We start from the raw sequence: 25,194 nt of genomic DNA, 5'->3' as shown, positions 1-25,194 counted from the left end.
ATGACTGGAATACAGCAATTAAAGGATATAAATTGTTTTAAAAGGACAGAGAAAATATAAAGGGAGAATAGAAATACACATTCCTGCACAGAAATACAGGATGAAAAGCTTGGCTGCCTCATTGAGAGCCCTGGATCAATGTAACTGGGGGAAAAAAACAAAAGGAACATGGTAGTTGGAGTTTACTACCGAATGCCCAATCAAGGAGAGGATGCGGATGAAACTCTTGAAAAACAAATTGCAAGTATTTCAAAGAGACACGATGTAGTAGTGATGGGAGAGTTCAATTATCCTGATATATGTTGGAAGGCAAATTCTGCCAAGTATGGCCCTTCCAAGAAATTCCTGGCTTGTGTGGCTGATAATTTTCTTCTACAAGAAGTAGAGAAAGAAATCAGAGAAATAGTTATCCTTGACTTGATTTTAACCAACAGAGATAACTTGGTGAAGAAAATGGCAGTAAGGGTATTCTACTAGAATTCTTGATTCCAAAGGTAACCAGACCAGAGTGCAGCCACACATTTATGCTGGATTTTTAAAAAGCCAATTTTTATTATCTCAGAAGAAAGATAAGTAAGGTCCCATGGCAGGCGATCCTAACAAGAAAAGGAGTCCAAGAAGTCGGGGGGGGGGGAGCTTCTAAAAAAGGAAGTTATACAGGCAAAGCTACAAACAATTCCATCAAGAAAAAAAAGGTGGGAGACAGCAAAGAAGGTCAGTGTGGCTTCCCCAAATGCTCAGAGAGGACCCCAAAACTAATAAGGACATATATATGAAGTGGAAGGAAGGCCAAGCCAGCAAAGGAAGAATACAGACAAGTAAGAAGAGATTGCAGTGTTGGCATTAGGAGGGCAAGAGCTGAAAATGAGCTCAGGCTACAGATATTAAAAGCAACAAAAAGCGTTCTTTAGATATGTGCATAGCAGAAGACAGAAGAAAAGAAAAATAGTGGCTCAGCTAATCAATTAAGATGGAAAAATGATAACAGAATACAAAGAAGATGGAAAAATGATCAGAATACAAAGAAGAGATTGATAAACAAATAATCAAGGCATACCTTGAATGAGTTGGACTCTCCAGGGCTGGAAGAACTGCATCCAAGAGGACTGAAGGAACCGGATGAAGAACTCTCAGAACCATTGTCCATTATTTTTCTTTAAATCATGGAAAATTAGTGGGGTGCCAGATGACAGGAGGAGGGCTAATGTTGTCCCTATCTACAAAAAGGAAAAAAAGAAAAGGAACTACATACCAGTCAGCCTGACATCAATTCCAGGGAAAATTCTGGTACAGATTATAAAGCAGTCACTATACAAACACCTAGAAAACAATGTAGTACAGTAATAACTAGAAGCCAACATAGCTTTGTCAGAACAAATCCTGCCAGACTAATCTGATTTCATTTTTTGACTGGGTAGCCTTTTTAATAGACGGAAGGAATGTTGTAGACATCATATATCTTGACTTCAGCAAAGTTTTTGACAAAGTGCCACATGATGTTCTGACTAGCACATCAACGATGTGGGTTGGATCGAACAACTGTCAGGTGAATACACAGTTAGCTACAGAATTGTACTCAGAGGGTGATAATTAATGGCTCGTTCTCAAACTGGGAGGAGGTGACGAGTGGGGTACCTCGGTCCTGGGCTCAGTCCTGGGCTCATTACTACTCAATATTTTTCTTAATGACTTGGCTCAATGCTAATCAGAGTTGCAGGTTGTCAGGACCAGCCTCCCTCTAGGGGGCGCTGTACCTTCAGCCAGAGAGCATCCAGGTATCTATGTACCCCTTTTCCAGCTGGGCTGAGTTCTATTAACACCAGCTAGGGCGTAGCATAAATCCTTTCCAGCTAGTCTGGCCTAATAGATTCACTCCTGCACTTTTATCTAGCAAGTACAGACACTTGGGTTTTGTAGTCTCTTAAGACTCACTAAAGCTCAGAAAAATAGGACTCTGTCCAATAGTTATCACATGGCCTTGCCTCCCCCTTGGAAGCAGGATCAGCAGGCTGATACTCTTCAAGAGAATGATACTCAAGATTTTTAAAATTAATTTTTAATTGGAAAAATAAAGTTTTCCTAGAAAATTCCGTTTTTAGCAAATCATAGGATCGATTACATTTCCAAAGATTATTGCAGTTAATGAACAACAAGTTCCAGCTAAGTAAAAAAAAAAAAAATCTAAATTTCTAAAAAGCCTTCTTCAGGGTAGGCAAAGGGCCTAAGCCCCCCTTCTTTCTCGCCCCCTTCATCCTAACATAAGGGAAAAGGATCCAAAGCCTCTTTAGACTAAGGAACATTCCACATGGCAAAATCTCAATTTTTCTGCTAACTAAACCACACCCTTCTTCTTCACCCTCCAAGGTGTTGACCAATTGTAATTCAGGGGTGGTAATGTCTCCTTCCAATTTCTTTCTCAAGGGAATGCAGGTATTGTTTTTCTTCTCTAATCTTGGTCCCAATTAAGATGGAATGTGGTGTCTAGTCTCCTTATCTTCGTCCTTGCTGTACCGGTCAGATAAATCTTCTCACAATTTTTCAGAAAACATTCCCAGCATTCAAAATCAGCCTTACACAGAACCATTTTGATTCCATATTACATTTCTCATGACTACATAACCCATTCAAATTACAGGCTTTAAATCACATACTCATGATCATGACACAGATGACACAAAATTGGGTGGAATAGTTAACACCCTGGAAGATGGAAACAAAATTCACAGAACCTAAGGCTGTGTGACTGGTAAGTGGTGCCGCCGCACGGACTCATATCACGCCAGTTCTGAAAAATGTACACTGGCTGCCGGTTGCTGCTCGGGCCCAATTCAAAGTGCTTACTTTCATATATAAAGCCCCAAACGGCTTAGGACCTGGTTACCTAAAGCAGGGGTCTCCAACTTTTTTCACCCCGCTGACCAGCTGGGGAAGGCGGGGGCACCCCCACGCTCGTGCGCATGCACAAATGGTGGCACAGTGTTTGTGGGGGCATTCACTCGCTCATTCACATGTGCAAACAGCAATGTGGCGCTTGTGCCGGTGCGCTCACGTCCATGCACAAATGGTGGTGCAGTGCTTGTGCAGGTGCACTTGTGCACGTCCACAAAGCGCAATGCGGTGCTCACATGGGCACGCTAGAGTGTGCACGCATATGCAAATCAGCCGTGTGGGGTGAGTGCATGTGGGGGGTTGGGTGGGAGGTCTTTTGGGAACCTCTGACCTAAAGGACTGCCTTCTTCCATACGAGCCTGACCGTCCTCTAAGATCAGGCCAGGAGGACCTTCTGAAAGTGCCATCCCTCAAAAAGGTGAGGGAGATGGCATGCCAAAATAGGGCCTTCTTGGAACTTTGGAACACCCTCCCTATAGAGATCTGCCTGGCTCCAACACTTTTGGCTTTTCAGTGCCAGGCAAAGACCTTATATTATTATAATATTGCCTATTTTTAATGGTTTTACTGTTTTTAAAGTTTTAATATTGTTGTGTGCCACTCAGAGACCACTGGTAATAGTATGGCTAAAAAACCTGGTAAATAAATAAATAAATAAATTCAAAATGATCTAAATAGGCTTGAGCACTGGGCTGAAAAACAACAGAATGCAATTCAACAAGGAGAAGTGCAGAGTGCTGCACCTAGGAAAAAGAAACCAAACACAAAGTTGCAAGATGGGGAATACCTGGCTCAGCAATACTACAAGCGAGGAGGAGCTTGGAGTCATTGTCGATCACAAGCTGAATATGAGCCAACAGCATGATGTGGCTACAAAAAAGGCAAATGCTGTTTTAGGATGCATTAACAGAAGTATAGTCTTCAAATCCCATGAGGTACTAGTTTCCATGTATTTGGCACTGGTTAGGCTTCACCTTGATTGCTGTGTCCAGTTCTGGACACTGCACTTCAAAAAAGATGCCAACAAATTAGAACAAGTTCAGAGGGCGACAAGGATGATCAGTGAACTGGAAACCAAGCCTTATGAGGAAAGACTGAAAGATTTGGGCATGTTTGGCCCTGAGAAAAGAAGACTGAGGGGAGATATGGTAGCACTTTTCAGTTACTTGAAAGGCTATCATGTGGTGCCTCGCTTAGCGATCGCTCCGCATAGCGAAGAAATCGCTTAACAACGGGGAAGCGATCATCGCAAAGCCCCCATTTTCAGCCAGCTGATCGGCGGTTCCCAAATGGCCACCGGAAAAACAAAATGGCCACCCGCTGTGTTGCCTCGCTTTAGAGGCACCGAAAATGGCCGCCCCATGGAGGATTTTTGCTTAAGGTTAGTTTTTAAGCCTATAGGAACACATTAATGGTGTTTTAATGTGTTTCTCTGGGCTTTTTAAATCCGTTGAGTGATGAAATCGCTTAGCAACTTTTTTCCTGCATGGATTAACGTCGCTAAGCGAGGCACCACTGTACCTTAGGAGGTAGTGAGTGTTCCAGTACTGGTGGCATTCAAGAGAAATGTAGACAACCACCTAGCAGATAATCCTTTGATTTGTATTCCTTGACTGAACAGTTGGTTGGATGTGATGGCCTTATAGGCCCCTTCCAACTTAATGATTCTATGAGTTTATGAAATGATCTTACCATAAGAAATGATAACCATGTCAGCAAACCAATTATCATAAAACATGACATAGACTGACCCTACAATGGAAAGGGCATGCAAAATTGACACATCTTCAACACGTATGTTAAAAAACAGTAAGTGCTAAAGCATGTCTAATATGGAGGGGAGGAGAGTGTTTAACCACCAGGCAAAATGCTTTCCTTGACTTGAAGTATGATGACTTTGTAGATTTCTATAAAGGTGCATCTGTACTGATGTAATTACTTTCAAAATTAGCACACTGTAAATTTTGTTTTGCAAAGTTAAAACATGTGTAATTATATCCTTTCTCTAGGTTCATTTTCCACAGATATATTGCAGTTGCTATCCATTCATAATTTTTATGAAATCATGCTCTCGGAATGTTGTTAAGTAGAAAACGTGTTATGAATGGCATCATGACACAATGTGCTGTGAATGGCACTTGCTTGTATATTTATAGCTACACTAATGTTTGCCCAACCATCAATCAGTTTTGCTTGCAGTTTAAAAGATGTATGGAAAAAGAAGTTTCTGAAAACCAAAGGCCAATAACAAGTGTCTTCTTATTTTTACATTAACACAAAACTGTTTTGCAGATATACAATTAATAGTGTATTAATTTTAGTTTACTTGTCCTACCTCCTTGGAAACCTTGCAATGCTGATTAGGATAATAACAGACTCCAATTATCATGCGTTACAAGTCTGCTTTCCAATTTCATAAAATCAGAATTACCTGACCAGATGCCCATAATTATCTTGTGGTTGCAATTCTATTAAATTTGCATCATCATTATTCAAAAACAGCAGGCACAGTCAATCAAGATTATAAAAATATTGACTGGCATTATATAACAGACACAAGTTTTAACCAAAGACCTACGTATCTGTTAAATATTGGTGCAGTTAGCTGTTCCTAATATTGCTATTTTGAGTTTTTATTATTATTATTATTATTATTATTATTATTATTATTATTATTATTATTATTATTATTATTATTATTATTATTATTATTATTACTGTATTACTACTACTACTGCTACTACTACTACTTTAGCTTGTATGCCGCTCTCATTAGTGCTGAAGCCTTATTCTGGGTTTTTTTTTATAACAATGACACAGGACCAGCGAAATACAATCCTACCGAAGATAAGCCTGGGTCGTTTCTGCCAGAGCCTTCCAGGGGGAACGAGTTTTGGTCCAGATAGAAAATGGCCTCTGCCAGCAGCGCCCCCTGATGGTCACAGCAAGAAAAGGAGATGGTAACGGCGGGCGGGTGGGAAAGGAGAAAGAAAACCCCGCTTTTGTAGGCGGGCTACTCAGTACCGGAGCAAGGGCACTCTGCACATGTTCAGGAGCATATTTTATCTTCTAGGAGAACTAATCCCCTGCAGGACTGAAAAATATGGTCCAGGTTGCTGTGACCCGGACAGCAGCCTCTCTCCACCTCTCCCGCAGGTAATGAGAGCCCACGGTCTCCTCCTCAGCAATGACGGGCAGAGGGTGGCGGGCAAGGGGCAGCCTTCAATGGGCGCCAATCTGCTACAGCACACTTCGAAAAGATCTGCGGGGGACCTGGGACGCCCGCCGGCAGGGAGGGAAAAGGTTGAGGCCAGCCTGAGGATCCCCAATGAGAACCAGCTGGGGAGGCGCCGTCACCCCCACCCCCGACAACACCGGGCAGGGACCAGGCAGCAGCAGCAGCAGTCTCGGCGACCGTCAGTCGTGGACGAGAGGAGACCGGGGGGGGGGGGGACACGTAGTTTTGTTGGGTGAATCGAGGCGCGGTTATGCAGAAGGAAGGTTTCCGGCGCATATGGTGAATGGCGGTGCTCTGCTCCCCCTCCAACAGAGGTGCGCCTCCCTTGGTTTTTCCCGCGCAGGATGAACGGAGCCTGAAAAGGTGGGGGCGCGGAGACAAGAGAAGGGCCGCCGCCGCCGCCGCCGCCGCCGGACCCAGCCCTTCAAGAGCCGCCCAGGGAAGCGTCCTTTGCTGACTCCTGCATCCGCCCTCAAGCCGCTTTTTAAGGCTCAGGTGTCGGGCAGGTAGCTGGGTTTTTTTTTCCAAGGCAGTTGTTATGGCAACCCTAAACAAGAAAGGAAGAGTGAAATATTGTCTTAGGAATTTCTGCACCGACGCTGGACTGGGAGTGGTGAGGGAAAAGGGGGGGGGACGGGAGGAAGAGCTGCCTCTTCTTGACCTCTGGAAAAACCTCTTGCCTCCCAGGCTGCAAAGAGAGAAAGGAGGATCCTGAGGGAGAGAGACAAGGAGAGGAGCGTTTCCCTGTCGCCCCCCCCCCACGTCCTGCACACTAGGCCACTGGGAGGCCGGTCACCCCATTACTTGATTTAAAGACAGCCTGGGGGTGGTGTTCTTTTACTCTTTTAAAAAAACTGCCTTTTGACTCTGTTTCTGTGACCTTTAATTGCCCTAAGCTCTCTCTTCCCACCCACGAGGTCTCAACAATGTATCTACTTTGGAATACTCTTGTTGGCAAACCTGTTGCATACATGCTCGGTTTTATGACTGTTTTCCCCTTTGAAATAACTCTTTGGACTGGAGGATCAATCTTTCAACCCCTTCTAAATTAAAAAAATAATAATATTAAAAACAGGTGGGGCTTGTGAAAGCATGTGTCACTGGAATTATTGGATTCCTCATTCTTATGCACAGATGTGAAAGAACAATTAAATGTGTCAGGAAAAATTGTTGCATTCAAATTGTGGTATTTACAGGGAGCTTTATAAACTGCTAGAAAGACAAAGAATCGGATCTAGTCTGAATTATCTCTAGAAGCTAAAATGATTAAAGTGTAGCTGTCGTATTTTGGACATACAGTGCATAGAGAAGACACAACTGACAGGAAAAAAAAGACCATAATGCTAGAAAAAAATCATAAAATAGACTGACTCAATAGAGGAAGATGCAGCCTTTAGTAGGGTTGCTAATGACAGGACTTTGGGGAGAACACCAATTTATAGGATCTCTATCACTCTGAAGTGACTTGACAGCACATAGCAACAACATAAGACATAGGAATACAGGTACAAGCAGCCATGTGTCGCTCACAGCATAAACTTGTACCAGCTTCCTATGAACTTGTTTGCCTAGTTTTGCTTTCATGCATTCTCTCATCACCATGATAAGAATTTTTCTACTAATCATCTGAAAAGCAGCTTCTTCCCAGTTGGTAGGAGAAGGGAAACAGATACTTTGACAATCTTCTTTCCCACTTCTCTTGACACCTTTCCAGTATTTGTAATAGTAAAGCAAAGCGTGCTGCTTATATACTACCTCATATTCCTTCAAACACTCTCTGGGCAGCTTACAAGTTAAGGCTACACATTGCCCCCCCCCCCCAGCGAGCTGGGTACTCATTTTACTGACCTCGGAAGGATAGAAGGCTGAGTCAACCTTGAGCCGGCTACCTGGGATTGAACCCCAGGTCGTGAGCACAGTTTTGGCTGCAGTACGGCAGTTTAACCTATAAAATCCAAAATGTCCTCATCCAGCACACCTTTCAAAGGGAAATATAAGTTTGCTTTGCATTTACTGCATACATATAAACATTACTGCATCAAATCAGTGTAGTTGCTCTTTTACAAACAGACCTGGTTTATTATTGGCTGTCCTTAAATTTAATTTAGTGAGGTCCTGACTCCTGATCAAACTCTCATGGGTTAGCACGTAGGGCTTTCTCCAAAGTAATACCTCGATTATGGAAATCTCTTCCAAAAGAAGTAAAGTTGGCTTCATCTCCGATGAGCTTCTGTCAGGCAGCTAAAACTCTACTGTTCCCAAAGGATTTTGGTCTGTAGATTTTTTTTATCACGAGGTGTAGAAAATGATTGGGTTTGCTGTTAAATAATGTTTTTAATGTTTTTAAAATATTTTTAATCTGCATGTAATAATGTTATGTCTCGCCAGCTCTTCGCAGTCAAGAATGTTAAAAACAATAACACCAAGGAAGGCCAAAAGAGTGAAGATCAGAAACCAGGCTTTCTCGGTTCGGGCCCACATCTCTGGAATGAGTGCTACGGGCACACCTGGAGGAAACCAATGCCCTTGATGCATTCCAGTGTAGGTTCAGGCTGCACCACGGCACAGAGACGGCATTGGTCGCCCTGCAAGATGAACCTCTGCGGGAGAATGATAAGGGCAGAATATCCTTGTTGGTCTTCCTCAACCTGTCAGCACCTTTTGATATTGTTAACCACAGTCTCCTCCTGGGGAGGCTCTCTGGGTTGGAGATCGGTGGCCTGGCATTGGCCTGGTTCCGGTCCTTCCTAGAGGACCGCCCTCAGAGAGTACAGCTTGGGGAGATGATGTCAACCCCTTGGACTCTCAATTGTGGAGTTCCACAGGGGTGAATAATCTCCTAAATTATGTTTAATATCTATATGAAGCTGTTGGGGAAGGTCATAAGGAGTTTTGGAGATTCGTGTCACCAATATGCAGATGACACTCAGCTCTATCTCCCCTTCCATCCTTCTGCAGATGATGCCACCCCATCCCCTGAGCAGTGCCTGGATACCATGCTGGTGTGGATGGGAGATAATAGACTGAGGCTGAATCTGGACAGGACAGAAGTCATGTGGGTGGGTGCCCCTAGTGTTTGTGGTCTGGGTGCCTCCATCTCTCGAGGGGGGCACTCTTTCCACTAAGGATGAGGTTCACAGCTGGGGTGTACTTCTAGAGACAATGCTATCAATGGAGTCCCAGATAGCATTTGTGGTCTCTTTGCCTATTTCCACCTAAGGCAGATTGCCCAACTGTGTCCCTATCGACAGCAGGTCCCTCACCACACTAGCCTGTGCATTGGTAGTCTTGAGGTTAGACTACTGCAATGCTGTCTATGTGGGGTTGCCCATGGGGCCACTACAGAAACTTCAGCAGGTCCAGAACATGATGGTCAGACTACTGAATGGTGTAATGAAATATCAACACATTTCTCCTACTCTGGCCATCCTGCACTGATTATCTGTGCATTTCTGTGCCAGCTTCAAGGTGATGGTGATACCTTATAAGGCCCTAAATGGTTTGGGACCTCGATACCTGGCAGAATGCCTCCTCCCAATTAGATTTGCCCATCCTATAAGATCCTCCCAGGCCAGGTGGTTGAGAATATTGACCCTGAGAGGGTGTGGCGTGGAAAAAAATGGCAATAGGCTAAACTTCCCTAACACTCCTGCCCAGTGGAAACAGAAGGCAGAGAAAAGGACAATATGGTGACTTATGGATAAGTAAAATTTTATGTTTTATGAACTATAGTTATCCGGTGAGAGTAGGAGAGAAGCAAGAGTGAAATAAAGTGGAAGTGGAACACCTTCAGAAGTGGTCAGAAGGGGAGGGGGGAGCTTCAGTAACAAAGTGGAAGAAGAGGAAAGTAAGAAAAAAGAAATAACCCCACTATCTCCTGATTACTGGCTGTGAGGCTAAAACAGTAACATCCTGTTGGTTGATGAGAGTCGATTAAGTTGATTGAACTGAATGAAATGTAACAAATCACTTTAAAAGCCTCCTACTAATAATGGGGAAAATAAAGAGTCATGTATCAAAGTACAGTATTGACTAGATGCTCAGATGAATTGCATAGATGAACTGCCTGTAACAATGGATTGCTGCCTGTTTCCTGAGCCCAAATTCAGACGTTACACCCTGATTCAAACATTATTCAAAAATGAATAAACAGAAAGAAAAGAAATGGATAAACAAGCTAAAGCTAAAGCAAAACTAGAGAAACTCTGACAGAGGCAGTAAGGTTCGATGAAGTTGTGCTATGCAGGATTAAACTGCTCTTGCACTCCATCTGCTGGGGATTTGTATAATCACACCTAGAATCATTGCAATTGTTCTTTTGTCTTAAATAACTGCTGGAAACACTTTTAAAACAAGGGGGTTGTGTATAAGTCTGGATTAAAGAAGGCATTGATGAGACAAGGAAGATCAAGACAAAGGGATAGTAGAGTTGCAGTGAAAAATATAAGAGAAAGTAGAGTTGTATGGAAAAGAGAAAAATCTGGATCAACATCAGTATCCAGATCTGAATCCAAAGTTTCTAAACCCTCTGACTACAATTTAAAGAGATTGTCAGAAGCGTCCACCAAAAAAGAGAGAGCGAAAAAAACAAAAACAAAAAAAGGACAGAAATTGCAAAAACACAAGAGGGAGGTCCTAGGGCCGACCCAGAAGACATTGATTGATACAAGGGTGTTATTAGAAGCCATAACAAAAGTTAATGAAAGCATCTTAGCTTCAGATCAAAGAATACAGAACCTTGATAAGAAAGTTGCCAAAATGCAAGAAGACTATAAAAAATTATGTGACAAACCTGAGACTCATGTGCAACGTAGGGATTAACAGTTTGTGGGAGTAAAAGCATTGGTGGGATGGAATGCCTCCCGATTTATAGACCAAGAAAGAGACATTACAGATTTAAAGACCCAGTTAATCATGCAACAGGATTTTTCATGAAGATTGAATATAATAATTAAAGGAGTATCAGAAAATGCTCAGAGAGAAAAAAATTACCAAAATTAATATTAGACTGGTTAAAGAAAATATCCCCTCAAATGAAATGGTCCCAGTTTGATGTGGAGAAAGCTCACAAAGCATCAAGGAAAGTTAGAGGTCAACCATGTCATATATGATTGGTCAGATTTGCAAACTACAAGAAAAATGAGGAACCTATGAAAGTGTTAAGAGAAAAGCAGAGTATCTTAAAATTGAAAAAGATGACATCATGGTTTTCCATGATTATTGCAATAAAATGATGGTACATAGAAGAAAAATGTGAGTAATCACAGCCATTTTAATTGCTAAGGGTATCAAGTATATATCTCCTTCATGGATTGCTGCCTTCTCGTGGCGCAGGGGCTTGAGTAATTCAGAGAAGCTATGGGCTATGCCATGCAGGGACACCCAAGACGGACAGGTCATAGTGGAGAGTTTCGACTAAACGCAATCCACCTGGAGTAGGAATTGGCAAGCCACTCCAGTATCTTTGCCAAGAATACTCCATGAACAGAAACAAAAAGCTAAAAGATGTGACGCTGGAAGATGGGACCCTCAGGTCGAAAGGCATCCAACATGCTATTGAGGAAAAGCGGAGAACAAGGACAAGTAGCTCCAGAGATAATGAAGTGGTTGGGCCAAAGCCGAAAGGACGCTCAGCTGTGGACGTGCCTGGAAGTGAAAGGAAAGTCCGATGCTGCAAAGAAAAATTGACCAATTCTATGAAGACCTACAACACTTTCTAGAACTGACATCAAAGAAAGATGTTCTTCTCATTATAGGGGATTGGAATGCTAAAGTAGGGAGTCAAAAGGAACAACAGGAAAGTTTGGCCTTGGAGTTCAAAACGAAGCAGGGCGAAGGCTAATAGAGTTTTGTCAAGAGAACAAGCTGGTCGTCACAAACACTCTTTTCCAACAACACAAGAGGCAACTCAACACATGAAAATCACCAGATCGGCAATACCGTAATCAGATTGATTATATTCTCTGCAGCCACAGATGGAGAAGCTCTATACAGTCAGCAAAAACAAGACCTGGAGCTGATTGTGGCTCTGATCATCAGCTTCTCATAGCAAAATTCAAGCTTAAACTGAAGAGAGTAGGAAAAACCACTGGGCCACTCAGGTATAATCTAAACCAAATCCCTTACGAATACACAGTAGAAGTGAAGAACAGATTTAAGGAACTAGATTTGGTGGACAGAGTGCCTGAAGAACTTTGGATAGAGGCTCGTAACATTGTACAGGAGGCAGCAACAAAAACCATCCCAAAGAAAAGGAAAAGCAAGAAAGCAAAGTGGCTGTCCAACGAGGCTTACAAATAGCAGAGAAGAGAAGGGAAACAAAATGCAAGGGAGATAGGGAAAGTTACAGAGAATTGAATGCTGACCTCCAAAGAATAGGAAGGAGAGACAAGAGGGCCTTCTTAAATGAACAGCGCAAGAAATAGAGGAAAATAATAGAAAAGGAAAAACCAGAGATCTGTTCAGGAAAATTGGCGATATTAGAGGAACATTTTGTGCAAAGATGGACATGATAAACAACAAAAATGGGAGGTACCTAACAGAAACAGAAGACATCAAGAAGAGGTGGCAAGAATACACAGAGGAAAGATCTGGATATCCCGGACAACCCAGACAGTGTGGTTGTTGACCTTGAGCCAGACATCATGGAGAGTGAAGTCAAGTGGGCCTTAGAAAGCTTGGATAACAACAAGGCCAGTGGAAGTGATGGCATTCCAGTTGAACTATTTACAAAATCTTAAAAGGTGACGCTGTTAAGGTGCTACGCTCAATATGCCAGCAAGTTTGGAAAACTCAGTAATTGCCAGAGGACTGGAAAAGACCACTCTACATCCCAATCCCAAAGAAGGGCAGTGCCAAAGAATGCTCCAACTACCGTACAATTGCACTCATTTCACACACTAGCAAGGTTATGCTCAAAATCCTACAAGGCAGGCTTCAGCAGTATGTGGACCGAGAACTCCCAGAAGTACAAGCTGGATTTCAAAGGGGCAGAGGAACTAGAGACCAAATTGCTAACATGCGGTGGATTATGGAGAAAGCCAGAGAGTTCCAGAAAAACATCTACTTGTGCTTCATTGACTGTGGACCACAGCAAACTATGGCAAGTCCTTAAAGAAATATGAGTGCCTGACCACCTTATTTATCTCCTGAGAAATCTATATGGGGGACAGGAAGCAATAGTTAGAACTGGATGTGGAACAGCTGATCGGTTCAAAATTGGGAAAGGAGTACAACAAGGCTGTATATTGTCCCCCAGCTTATTTAACTTATATGCAGAATAAATCATGCGAAAGGCTGGATTGGAGGAATGGCAAGCCGGAATTAAGATTGCCGGAAGAAATATCAACAACCTCCGATATGCAGATGATACCACTCTGATGGCAGAAAGTGAGGAGGAATTAAAGAATCTCGTAATGAGGGTGAAAGAAGAGAGTGCAATAAATAGTCTGAAGCTCAACATCAAAAAAACTAAGATAATGGCCACTGGTCCCATCACCTCCTGACAAACAGAAGGGGAAGATATGAAGGCAGTGACAGATTTTACTTTCTTGGGCTCCATGATCACTGTAGATGGAGACAGCAGCCCCGAAATTAAAAGACACCTGCTTCTTGGGGGGGAAAGTGATGACAAACCTTGACAGCATCTTAAAAAGCAGAGACATCACCTTGCCAACAAAAGTCCGCATAGTCAAAGCTATGGTTTTTCCTGTAGTGATGTATGGAAGTGAGAGCTGGACCATAAAAAAGGTGACCGCCGAAGAATTGATGCTTTTGAATTGTGGTGCTGGAGGAGGCTCTTGAGGGTCCCCTGGACTGCAAAGAGAACAAACCTGTCCATTCTGAAGGAAATCAACCCTGAGTGCTCACTGGAAGCACAGATCCTGAAGCTGAGGCTCCAGTACTTTGGCCATCTCATAAGAAGAGAAGACTCCTTGGAAAAGAACTTGATGTTGGGAAAGTGTGAAGGCAAGAGGAGAAGGGGATGACAGAGGATGAGATGGTTGGACAGTGTCACCAAAGCTACCAACATGAATTTGACCCAATTCTGGGAGGCAGTGGAAGATAGGAAGGCCTGGCGTGCTCTGGTCCATGGGGTCACAAAGAGTCGGACACGACTAAACAACAAGTAATAAATATAGTTAAAGTGACTCAAAAATTAAAGGAGCAAAATTTTAATAAATTTAAAAGTGATATTAAAGATAAATTGCAGGAGTATTCTAAAATGAAACTATCGTGGTTTGGGAGAATTACCATGATCAAAATGAAAACATTACCAAAAATTACTTTTTTATTCAGTATGCTCCCAATACAGTTAGAAGAAGATTTTAAGTATTGGCAGGGAGTAATTAATGGATTTTATAATCAAGGTAAACAATCTAGAATAAATAAAAGATATAGGTATAAGGCTCAAAATAATTGAGGTTTAGGTATTCCTAATATAAAAAATTACTATACAGTGGTGCCTCGCTAAACGATGATAATCCATTCCACTGAAATCACTGTTTAGCTAAATCATTGTCTAATGAAAAGCATTTCTCTATTGGATTGCATTGAAACCTGTTTAATGCGTTCCAATGGGGAAGAATCGTCGTTGTCTAGTGAAGATCGGCCATAGGAAAGCCCCTTTGCGAACCGCCAATCAGCTGTTTAAATAGCTGTCTTGCGAAGCTTAGGTCCCGAAAACACCTGTTTTGTGAGCGTGGGGGGAGCTGTCAAAATTGTTGTCTAGCGAAAATTGATTTGCGAAGCAGGAACCAAACATTGTCCAGTGAAATTCCCCCATAGGAATCACTGTTTTGCGAATCGCTATAGCGATTGCAAAAAGTCAATGTCTAGCGAAAAAACTGTCATGCGGGGTAACTGTCTAGCGAGGCACCACTGTACAGCGAATCAATTCAGATTGATTGGAGATATTAGATACAACAAAGGAAAGTTAATTTGGTGGGATATGGAATCCTCAGAAATAAATGGGAAAGCTGAAAAATATTTGTTTAATGTAGTAAAAAAATACAATAAATCAGGTGAACAACCCTTTTAAAAGAAATATGTTAAATGTCTGGAATAGATATAGAAAGGAGTTATGTCCCTTTACTTCACCCTTAAAATGAGTGACTGAAATAGAAAATTTCACAGCAAACTTGAAAGGTTTAGCTGATTTGTTTAAGGACAAAAAGCTGCTAGACTGAAGGACTGGATGATTAAAATGAGATTGAAGGAGCAGATTACTGTATAAACTTCAAACTAATAAATTATCATGGTATAATTATATCCAATTAGATAGTTGGACAAATGAATGTTTGAAAACTAATGGCAAATGTAGAGAATACACTATGAACAATTTCTATCATCACATGAAGACATGCAGAAAGATACTTTGATGAGGGGAGTAGTAAATAGAATATATAACCTAATTTTGGAAAAAAAGACAGAAACAGAAGGTTTGTAATCAATTTGGGAAAATGATTTAAAAACAGAAATTAAAATAGAGAATTGGATAAAAAATTTGGAGGATGAGAGTTTTAAAATCAATGTCGATAAGAATGAGGGAAACTTTAAAAAAATCAGTTTAAGGTGGTATATGACTCTGGTGAAATGGAATATAATAAATTCAGATTATTCTAAAGCTTGTTGGACATGTGATGAAGAAATTGGCACATATTGTCATATGTGGTGGGAGTGCAAATGGATTCAGAAATTTTGGAAATTGATTTTTAAGGAAATATGTGATATATTTGGAAAAAAATATTGAATTTAATTCTAAATTTGCTTTGTTGTCAATTTTTGATAAGATAGAACATGATTATTGTTCGAAGGAATTTATTTCCAATTTTATGACAAGTGGTAGAATATTAATAGCTGGATTTTGGAAAGATAAAAATTATATTAATCTAGAAGATTGGTATAGTGAAGTATGGGACATTGCATTAAATGATAAATTGACTACTGAACTTAAGATGAAAAGTGAGGAAATAAGTTCAAATATTTTTATGCTATTTGGGGTAGATTTGTTGAATCTGTATTAGTGAAAGGAAAGGGGAAAGTCTCTAAACCACTGGTTCTTAACCTTGGGTTACTCAGGAGTTTTGGACTGCAACTCCCAGAAGCCTTCACCACCAACTGTGCTGGCTGGGGTTTCTGGGAGTTGCAGTTCAAAAACATCCGAGTAACAAAGGTTAAGAACCACTGCTCTAAACAACAATTAATGCAATTTTGGAAAGGAAGTTCGTATTAACAGTATTGCTCCAAGGGGTCCTGTGGGTATGGGTGCACTGTAGTTTAAATTGTATAGTAAGTATTTTGTATTTTCGTATTTGTTTTTGTTCTTAAAAAAACTCACCATTGCATCTTATTAATAAGAAAGATTTCTTTATAGCTGCTGCAGCACTGCTGCCCACTGCACTCACATTTTGCTATTCTTTACAGCATCCCATCTCTGGCATGTTGGGGTCTGACTCACCACTCTGTTGGACACTATTTTCAGTGTCTTCCTGATGTCAACAAATGTTTCTTTCTGTGTAGAAAATTTTCCTTGCAACTCGCAGTTTCAGTTTATTTTTTCATCCTGATGCTGACGCTGATATATTTGAAAGCTCCTAAATTAAAGTAACGATCCTGATTGGTGGTTATCCACACTATGTCCACATCAATAAGAACTTCAGTTTAAATCCTAAAACAAATCCAGACCTCTGCCTATTATGAGCACTGTACTTTGTGCCTTTTTGTAGTATAGAAACTCCCCTCCACCCGTAACAGGGTGCAGAGCTCATGCTTCAAAGACTTTGTAAACCATTAAACCACTTTTATTCAATAAGTGTAGGAAAGTCACTCTGTGGTTGACTAAGAACATTTGAAAACAGCTTTCTCCACTCTAATCCACCCATTCCAAAAGAACATGGGATCTTCATACCTCTAACAATTAGCATTAATACACAAGCATGCTGGGGTCTGACTCACCACTCTGTTGGACACTGGAGGCCTGGCATCATCAGTATGTGACCAAATTATTATAGATTTCTGCATTTCATGTGATTTATTACTTCTTTTCCTATATTGGCTTCCTTCACTACTTTTGCTGGCCAACCTTTCAGTCCAAGATATTGTTAGCATCCTGTCATATATTCACATTTCAACTGTTTTTTTTTAAACTAGTCTTCACTGGTTACTGTTCTGTCCCAGATACGTTTCAAATTTTTGACACGTATAATGCCCTTCACAGTTTTGGGACACATGACCTGTTGGAGTATCTTTCCCCAATAACATCTGCCTGACCCATGACCATCCCAAAATATGTTCCTCTGAGTAGACACCATGAGGGAGGCCCAGAGGTTTTCCATAAGAGACAGAGCCTTCTTTGCAGTGGCATCAATGTTATGGAATCAGCTCCTGGAGAAGCTTTGTTTCGCTCGCTCCCTGTGTTCATTCAGAAAGCAGTTTAAAACTCTGCTTTTCAGGGAGAGGTTTCATATCGACCCTGGCTCAATACCCTGTCCTGCTATTATTGGGAAATTTGTCCTTGATGCCCATTTGGTTTAATGACTGCTATTAGTTTCAAGTTGTTTTTTATTTATGTTTGTATAGTTTTTAGTTGATGTAAACTGCCCAGAATAATGTTTCTGCATTAATGAGGCAGTACAGTATATAAATTAAAGAAATGGCTATGTACATACATACCTTCCTGTGCCCACAATTCAATGTTTTATAGTCAAACAGAATACATAGCACTGTATAATGTGCATTCTCAAAGCCAATTTGATGTTTTTGTTGCATATGAAATTCTTCATGTTAAATTATCTACTCTAGGCAATCCGTATTCTGACTTTTATCATATGATAATGGCATCATTGCCTGAAAGTGCTAAGATTTAAGAATAAAACTCGGGATTTCAAATTAAAAAGCTTAAGAATCACAAAACAATACAGATGTGGGGCGTTGCAAGGATATCTAGCAGCAAACCAACAGCTCAGTGCAGGAACTGCTGGATAGGTCAGTGGTTTAGGTATCTGGCTGCAGAGCTTGATTCCCCCCCACTGTGCCTCCTTGACATGGATTGGCCTCAATAATTCCTTCCGGCTCTGCAATTCTAAGATTGCTGTTTAATTATTCAAAACAAACAAACAACGCATAGCCCTGTTTATGAATGTGAGATATTGTGCTTATGTACCCACAATTCAAAAAGCAGGAAATGGCCCGATATTGCTGTAGAACATTGTACCAACACTGCCAGCTGGAGAAAAGTTGCCACATGTTACATAGCAAATGGCAGCATGAAAGCTGACAATACAAATTGCAGCTGTCAAGATGGTCAACAGCAGGGGCCTCCAACCTACAGCGCACGGACCACATGTGGCCCCTGAACTCTTTCTGTGCAGCCCTCTAACCTGCTTGTTTACTGCAATCACTGTCAAGACATTCTCCCTCAGAACCACACTGTTCTTCCTGTCTTAAGTGGCACCATTTACTGTTTTTTCCTGTCTCTTTCTTAAAAACAAACAACAAACCCCCCAAAACCCTACAATAACAACATTGTGTCTTGTGGTCTCCATGGTTCCTTCTGTCAACCCCCTCTTGCTCTTATTATCCATATTAGCATTTTGGCCATCCTGGATGCTTTGCTAGCCAGAAAAGCTCAGGCACCAGCACCACTCTGGCTTTTCACTCCCCTTCATGTATTATCCTGATGAAGACAATGTATACGTATGTAAGAAAGATAAAACAGCTGAGCTGCATGCATGATGTGAAGGAAAGAGAGCCAGTGTGCCGTCCTCCATGGAGAAGAGGACAGAGGAGAGCCATGGTTGTGTGGAGGGCACATTGGTAGAAATAGAACAGGAGAAAGGGGAAGGGAAAGGGTCACTGAAGGTATGCTTAGCTGACAAGAAAGGGGAGGAGCTGGATTTGATTGTGTGGAAGGAGGGTATAAAAGGGGAGGAAAGCGCGCGGAGTTTTAGAATTCTAACAGGCGAACCACCTCCCACGAGAGACCAGGCAGTACAAACAGAGTGGAGCGCTGGACAAGGATTTCCCATGCTTATGAAGGAGTTTCCAAACCTCCAACTGGGAGGAGGTCTGCTGCCTGACCCAAAGGACACGAGCACGAAATGAGAAGATTTAGAGCCACTAGAATGGACGGTGGTAGTATACCTTCGCAACCAGTGTGGGGGGACGAGGGTGATCCGTCCCAGTCCCTCTTTACTCCAGCCACAACGTGAGGGGGACTGGGTGAGACACCCTTGTTGTGGGACAGTCTGCGCTGTGAGGAGCACCCCACTGAGGCCCATGACCGATCGGGAGCGGTTTGGACCGGCCCCTCAGTGAGGAGGGATATTAAAACACCGGACGTTAGAGTACGAAGTTATCGCCTTTTGCCTGAGTTAAGTCTGATGAATCCTTTTGAACCTGTTGAATTGAGTTTGTTTAGTAATAAATTAAGTCGTGTTAAGAATATGGAGCAGCCCCCGTCTCTTCTTCCCGTGCCAACACAGGGGTCGCACACGGTTGACAACGAACCTAATTATACATGAGTACAGGAGATGCCTGTCCTACTTTTGCAAAAAAAGGTGGGGAAAGGAGAGTAAAAGGCCTGGTATTTTTGGGAAAAGGATACCAAGTGTGTTACATCCTAAGCATTTCTAGAGGCTCCACCCATCAAGGTTCCTGCCAAGTGATTTCCAAGTTTCCTGGTGAGGTTGCTGCTTAAGGCAAAAGCATTCTTCCTTCCTCAACAAGTGCTGATTGGTCTGACTTTTTACCTTGCTTGCCTTTGCCTCTTCTCCCCCCCCCCCCCTCCAGCTGGAAGTCTTCTCATGCATCTGTGACTGCAGGAGCTAGTGAATGGCCCTTTGGGTTGAGAGTGAAGGAGTACTCTCTCAGTAGGAAAGCTTGTGGGATTCCCCTTCCCACATCTGCTTCCAACCAAGTTCCCTTCTCCATGGCTGCCATTTTGCTTCTCATGATTGAGGCTTGGCTGCCAAGCCATGATGTATATGTGCATCTGTGAGAACCTGACACTGACAGAGAGTGAGCCGTCCGCTCACGAACATAAAATAGATCTAATGAGTGGAGCAACGAAAGCAGGAAGGGAAATAAAAGCAGAGCACGGGAGAGGAAAAGTGACAGAGGCATGTGAAGAAAGAAAAGGAATTGACAGCCACGTGGTGGAGCGAGCAGCGTCTGGAGGGGAAGGAGACCGCGAGAGAGGGGGACAGTTAAGTCCGTTAGAGGAAAGCAAGGGAGGAGATAGGAGGAATACCGGAGTTGTGTGAGAGAGAGTCGATGTATTCCTTACCACCGAGGAAGATACTGAATCTAAAGAGACAGAAAGAGTGATGGTGTTCAAAGAAGAGTTAATTGACAAGGTAGATAAGAGTGTGCAAGTTTTCTCCATCCCGAGGAAAAGAAGTGCCATCCATGCTGTGGGATGTCCGCAGCGGGTGTTTGAGGTCTCCAACAGACAAGGAGAAGGAGGCAAAAACCTATTATTAAAAGATCTTGATAAAGAAAAGTCATTGTTATGGTTTTGGGAGAGTTCCCCTCGCCAGTTATCTGTTTGTGGTTCTAATGAGTTGAATAAAGAAGAAACCACTGGTTATATAAATAAAAATTCGTTTATTAATACCTCAGACTCATATTTAGTGTTACCAGAAGAGGAACAGGTAAAGACAATCCCCAAACCTTCTCACAGCATCTTACATGTAAAATGAAGCCAATTTAATGGCATATCCACTGCTCCAGGTGGGAGGCTGCCCTTTCTACCTGCCCTTTTTTGGAGGGCTCCCAATATTTAAAGTATTAGCATGTGTAGATTTAAACCTCAAAGCAATATAGTTATTAAGAAATAAACTTAATAGTAGTTTTTATTTAATATTTAATATTTAGGATTGCAACTCTGCCATCTGGCTGGTCAGATTCATAATCCATTTTTTAAACATTCTTCCTAGACTGTGCACATGGCCCCAATATTCCTAAGAACTGTAAGGTCTTTTTTCTTCTTTGCCATAACCAAAATGAAAATCTTCAGCTAAAAGAAGCCCAAGTGGGGTGGATTTGATGGGAAGGGGAAGAGTTAGCCCCCTAAATCTAAACTTCTAATTATTTTATTCATTCAAGGATGATCTTGAAACTTCGCAACTGCTGCTCTGCTAACAATACTGTAAGATGTCTGCAAAAGAGTTGTTTCAAAGAAATGAAAAATTGCAGATGAGCACCAAGTCTTTAATGACAAATGAATTACTGAGTACTTCCATTTTAAACAAGGATAAAGCAGTTTGGCTGATTTGTCTTGAAACTGTCTCAGCGTTAAAGGAGCTAAATGTTAAAAGGTACTTAGAATCCTGTCACAAGAGTTATATTGAGCTATATCAAGGAAAGGTGAGAATGAATGGGATAAATTCTCTCTTTAAAAAAAATCAATGTTTTTGCAGTAAATTAGTTTTAGAAAGCACCTTGAGGAGAACATGTCAATTGTGAGGGACAGCTGTTAAATATACTTTTGAGAGCGATAGGCCATTCACTGATGTTCAATTTGTTAAAAGTGCATGGTTAAAGTAATGGAGAAAATGTGCCCTGTTAATATACTGTACACTGAAGAATTTGAAAGGCACTACAACTGCAGAAAACATATTGAATGTGTGTGAATCAGTAGAAAATCTTGGTCTGAGCTGGGATAAATTGAAAAGTATCCCAACTGAATTAGGGTGAGAAATAAAACTGGTGCAGTTACAAAAATCAATGAAGAGACATTGAAATTAAGCTGTACACTTCCCATACAAATTCACTGCCATCAACAAGACTTGTGTAGATTCTTCAGTGGGAAAGTGATGTGTATTGTTGTATCTAGCATCAATTACATTAAGCATCATAGCCTTACTCACTGTCCATTTCAAAGTTTTATCTGAGATAGATGCAGAATAGGGACATGTACTGGTGCTGCGGATTAAACCACAGAAGCCTCTGTGCTGCCAAGTCAGAAGACCTGCAGTCGTAAAATCGAATCCATGCGACAGAGCCCCCATTGCTTGTTCTAGCTTCCGCCAACCTAGCTGTTCAAAAGCATGCAAAATGCTTATTATGTTAAGTAGTTATGAATATTCATGCTGTAGGCTAATGTTGCTAGGAGTCGGAGCTGAAAGGTAATAAAGAGGCGGAGTCAGAGAATGAGTCCGTAAGAGTCAGAGAGTCAGTGAGAGAGAGAGTCAGAGAGTCAGTGAGAGAGAGAGATAGTGATATTTGGGAGATCTGAGGTGATTAGAGTGAAATGGCGTATTCACTGCTCCAGAGGAGGGAGCAGTGGATAAGCCATAAGAATTGTAAAAACAAATAGAAGGTTGTGATTGATGACAATAGAAGTTACCTATGATTAATAATAACATATGTAATCAATAAAAACATGTTATTTAAAAGACATAGAAGTTTGGACCTGCATCTTCATCCTTCCAGGAGCAATGTTGATTGAGTGATCAACTGGTTGCAGTGGGGTAAAAAAGGAGTAGTAGTTTACCTTCGTGTGCTCTGTGTTTGAACGGTCAGGCAAGGGGCACGAGGGCGAACACCATACCCCCATTACTTGTCCCAGCTCCCGCCAACCTAACAGTTCAAAAGTATGCAACGGCGTTTTGTGTCTAGTTGCGCTGGCCATGTGACCACAGAAGATTGTCTTCGGACAAATGCTAGCTCTATGGGTTGAAAATGGAGATGAGCACCACCCCCAAGAGTTGGACATGACTGGACAAAATTGTCAAGGGGAACCTTTACCTTACTGTACCATGCAGAAGTCTGGTGTCTTATCAAAGCCTACAAATGTTTTTCTGTCTTCATCATTATTTATTTAAAATATTTCATCCCACCTTTCTTCTTAAAAAGAACCCAAGGTAGCTTACATCATTAAAATGACAATATGTAGAAGCTAAAATAATAGGTATACAAATATTAAAAAAGAATTAAACAAGTATTACATGAGAACAGTAAATCAATACCAAAACACATTTAAAACAACAGGGCACAACCATTCATTTAAAAAGCCCTCTCAACCCATCAGTTATTAAGGGAAAGCTACGTAAACAGAAAGGCCTTGGGAGTTGATGACTTTCTGAAGAACTTTCTGATCCTGAATGGATTTTTGATTTGTCAAATTTCTTAACTCGTATCACAGAGCACTTGAACACAGGATCTGTTCCCAATCATTTGAGAATGCAGAACACGTAATAATGGACTCAAGTTACAGGAAGCCAGATTTTGTCTAAATATAAGCAAAAACATCTGCTGATACACCAGTATAATAGAACTACCGGTAATTACTTCAGGAGGTTGTGAGCTTTCTAACACTGGGGGCATTCCAGAGGAAGCCAGATAGCCATCTGTCATATATATTTTGATTTGGATTCTTGCATTGAGAAGGGGGTTGGACTCAATGGCCTTATAGGTCCATTTAACTCCATCATTCTATGATCCATATGGTACCACTTGATATCTGTAAACAGCTCTTCAGCTGAATTAAAAATTTGTGTGTTGCTGTTAGTATCTTTTGGTGAAGGATTTAATATTTCTGTTCATGAATGATTTCAGGCAAACTTCACAAAGCTGTGTACAATTATTTTAAAAACAGGTATGAATATAATTACTACACTAGAAAAGGACACATTTTAAATAAAAGCTTACTTTTTAAAAAGCTGCATTTTAAATATACTCTCTTCTTCTAGACCCATGATGTCAGTTTGGGTAAGGAGTTAACCATCTCATTTTGGACCCAAATGCTGGCAGCTCACCGGGTACAGTAGTTTCTTTTTCATTTTTGCTTAGGGACATATCCTGTATAGTTTTGCACTAGACTAGACCACTTCGGAACCCTCAACTTCTAGACGCGACTTGACTTGGTATTAACAAACAAGCTTCTGTTAAGACAGACTCTGCCCAGTTTTCACAGAAAGATTTCAGTGCGTCTGCCTGCAACTGCTTTAACTGAAACTAATAGTAGTTAAGAATGCAAGGCCATGGTTTAAGGCAGAAACCCCCAGTTCGCAGAAGCTTGCAACCCCGCAACTCTCGTACTCGAAGGCAGGTGTTCCCACGTTACAGCGGTGGCCGAGTCTGAGACTTCTCATCTTCCCGCCAAGAATCCCTTCCACTGGGTTCGTTCTGGGACAGGTAAGGAACCTCCATATTTGGATGTTTTATTTAAAAGGCTCCTCCCGCTCCTGGGGCAGCCGTTTGCGTCCCGCTGGTAAACGGCCGCGGAGACCGGCGCCAAGGCGGCGGCGGCGGCGGCGGCGGGGGGGGGGGGCTTCTCTCTCTCCTCAAGACAGGTCGCATAGGCAGCGCCCCGCCCGCCCTCCTTCCCAGATCGCACGGGAGGAAAGAAAGTGCGGCAGCGGCCCCTCATCCGGCGGCGAGCCCGAAAGGAGGGCGACAAGAGAAAGGCCCCCATTGCCCCAACCGCTGGCGAAAGGGCTCCCTCCCTCAGAAACCCCCCCGCCTCCGAGAAGCGTCGCGACCTCGGGAACCATGACGTGAGGAGAAAAGGGGCGGCGCGGAGGAGGAAGAAGAAGGAGGGAGGGGGGGCGGGGAACTCTCGCGAGAGGTGGGACCGCCGCCGCGGCGAACGCGAACGCGGAAGTAGCGTCGCCGCCGCCGCGGCTTCGGAAGACGGGCCGGTTGGAAGAAGGAGGAGGAGGAGGAGGAGGAAAGGCGGGGCGGCTGCTTCTTCCTCGCCCGGAGGTGTGTGTGTTTCGGCGCTTGGCTGAGTGTGATGATGGGGAGGTGACCTCGCTAACGCCCGCCGCCCGTGAAGGGGGCACCGCACCTGTTCCTAGAGCTGAGGCCGGCGGAGGGCACCGATTTCTGGGGAGGCTGCCTCCCCTCTCCTCTCCCCTCCCGATTCCTCCTCCTCGCGCCTTTCAGGCCGCCCTGAGCTCCCCTCAGGGACTCCTCAGCGGAGAAGGGAATCGTGGCCTCCCGAGGCACGGCCTACCCTATAGGGTTCCTGTCCACCAAGGCCAGAGACGGTTGCAAGCACCTCGGATTGACCCCCCCCTCCGCAAAGCCATGGCTGCGGCGCTTTGTCCTGGCGGTGA

General features: G+C 42.5%; 1 protein-coding gene and 2 long non-coding RNA genes across 9 annotated transcripts in view; 2 read left to right on the top strand and 1 right to left on the bottom strand.

Annotated features, from left to right (window-relative positions):
- Positions 1-998: 998 nt before the first annotated feature.
- LOC144584539 (uncharacterized) lies at positions 999-5,857 on the bottom strand. Its single transcript, XR_013538850.1, has 2 exons — positions 5,732-5,857; positions 999-1,217 (listed from the first exon to the last, which is right to left on the bottom strand). It is a non-coding gene; the product is annotated as an uncharacterized LOC144584539 (long non-coding RNA).
- A 54-nt stretch (positions 5,858-5,911) lies between these two features.
- Positions 5,912-10,147, top strand: LOC144584538 (uncharacterized). Its single transcript, XR_013538849.1, has 2 exons — positions 5,912-6,045; positions 8,516-10,147. It is a non-coding gene; the product is annotated as an uncharacterized LOC144584538 (long non-coding RNA).
- A 13,998-nt stretch (positions 10,148-24,145) lies between these two features.
- The window catches only part of GOLM2 (golgi membrane protein 2), a 64,116-nt gene continuing 63,067 nt past the window's right edge, over positions 24,146-25,194 (top strand). For 6 of the 7 annotated variants that reach the window (XM_078380842.1, XM_072981622.2, XM_072981624.2 and 3 more), the window contains exon 1: positions 24,706-24,838. The gene's annotated coding sequence lies outside the window, so the exon portion shown is untranslated. Of the gene's footprint in view, positions 24,269-24,705; positions 24,839-25,194 lie in introns of those variants that run through there. The other variant, XM_072981621.2, reaches the window with a different exon arrangement.

This window comes from Pogona vitticeps, chromosome 12, assembly GCF_051106095.1.
Source record: "Pogona vitticeps strain Pit_001003342236 chromosome 12, PviZW2.1, whole genome shotgun sequence".
NCBI lineage: Eukaryota > Metazoa > Chordata > Lepidosauria > Squamata > Agamidae > Pogona > Pogona vitticeps.
This window is presented reverse-complemented; position numbering and strand designations above follow the sequence as displayed.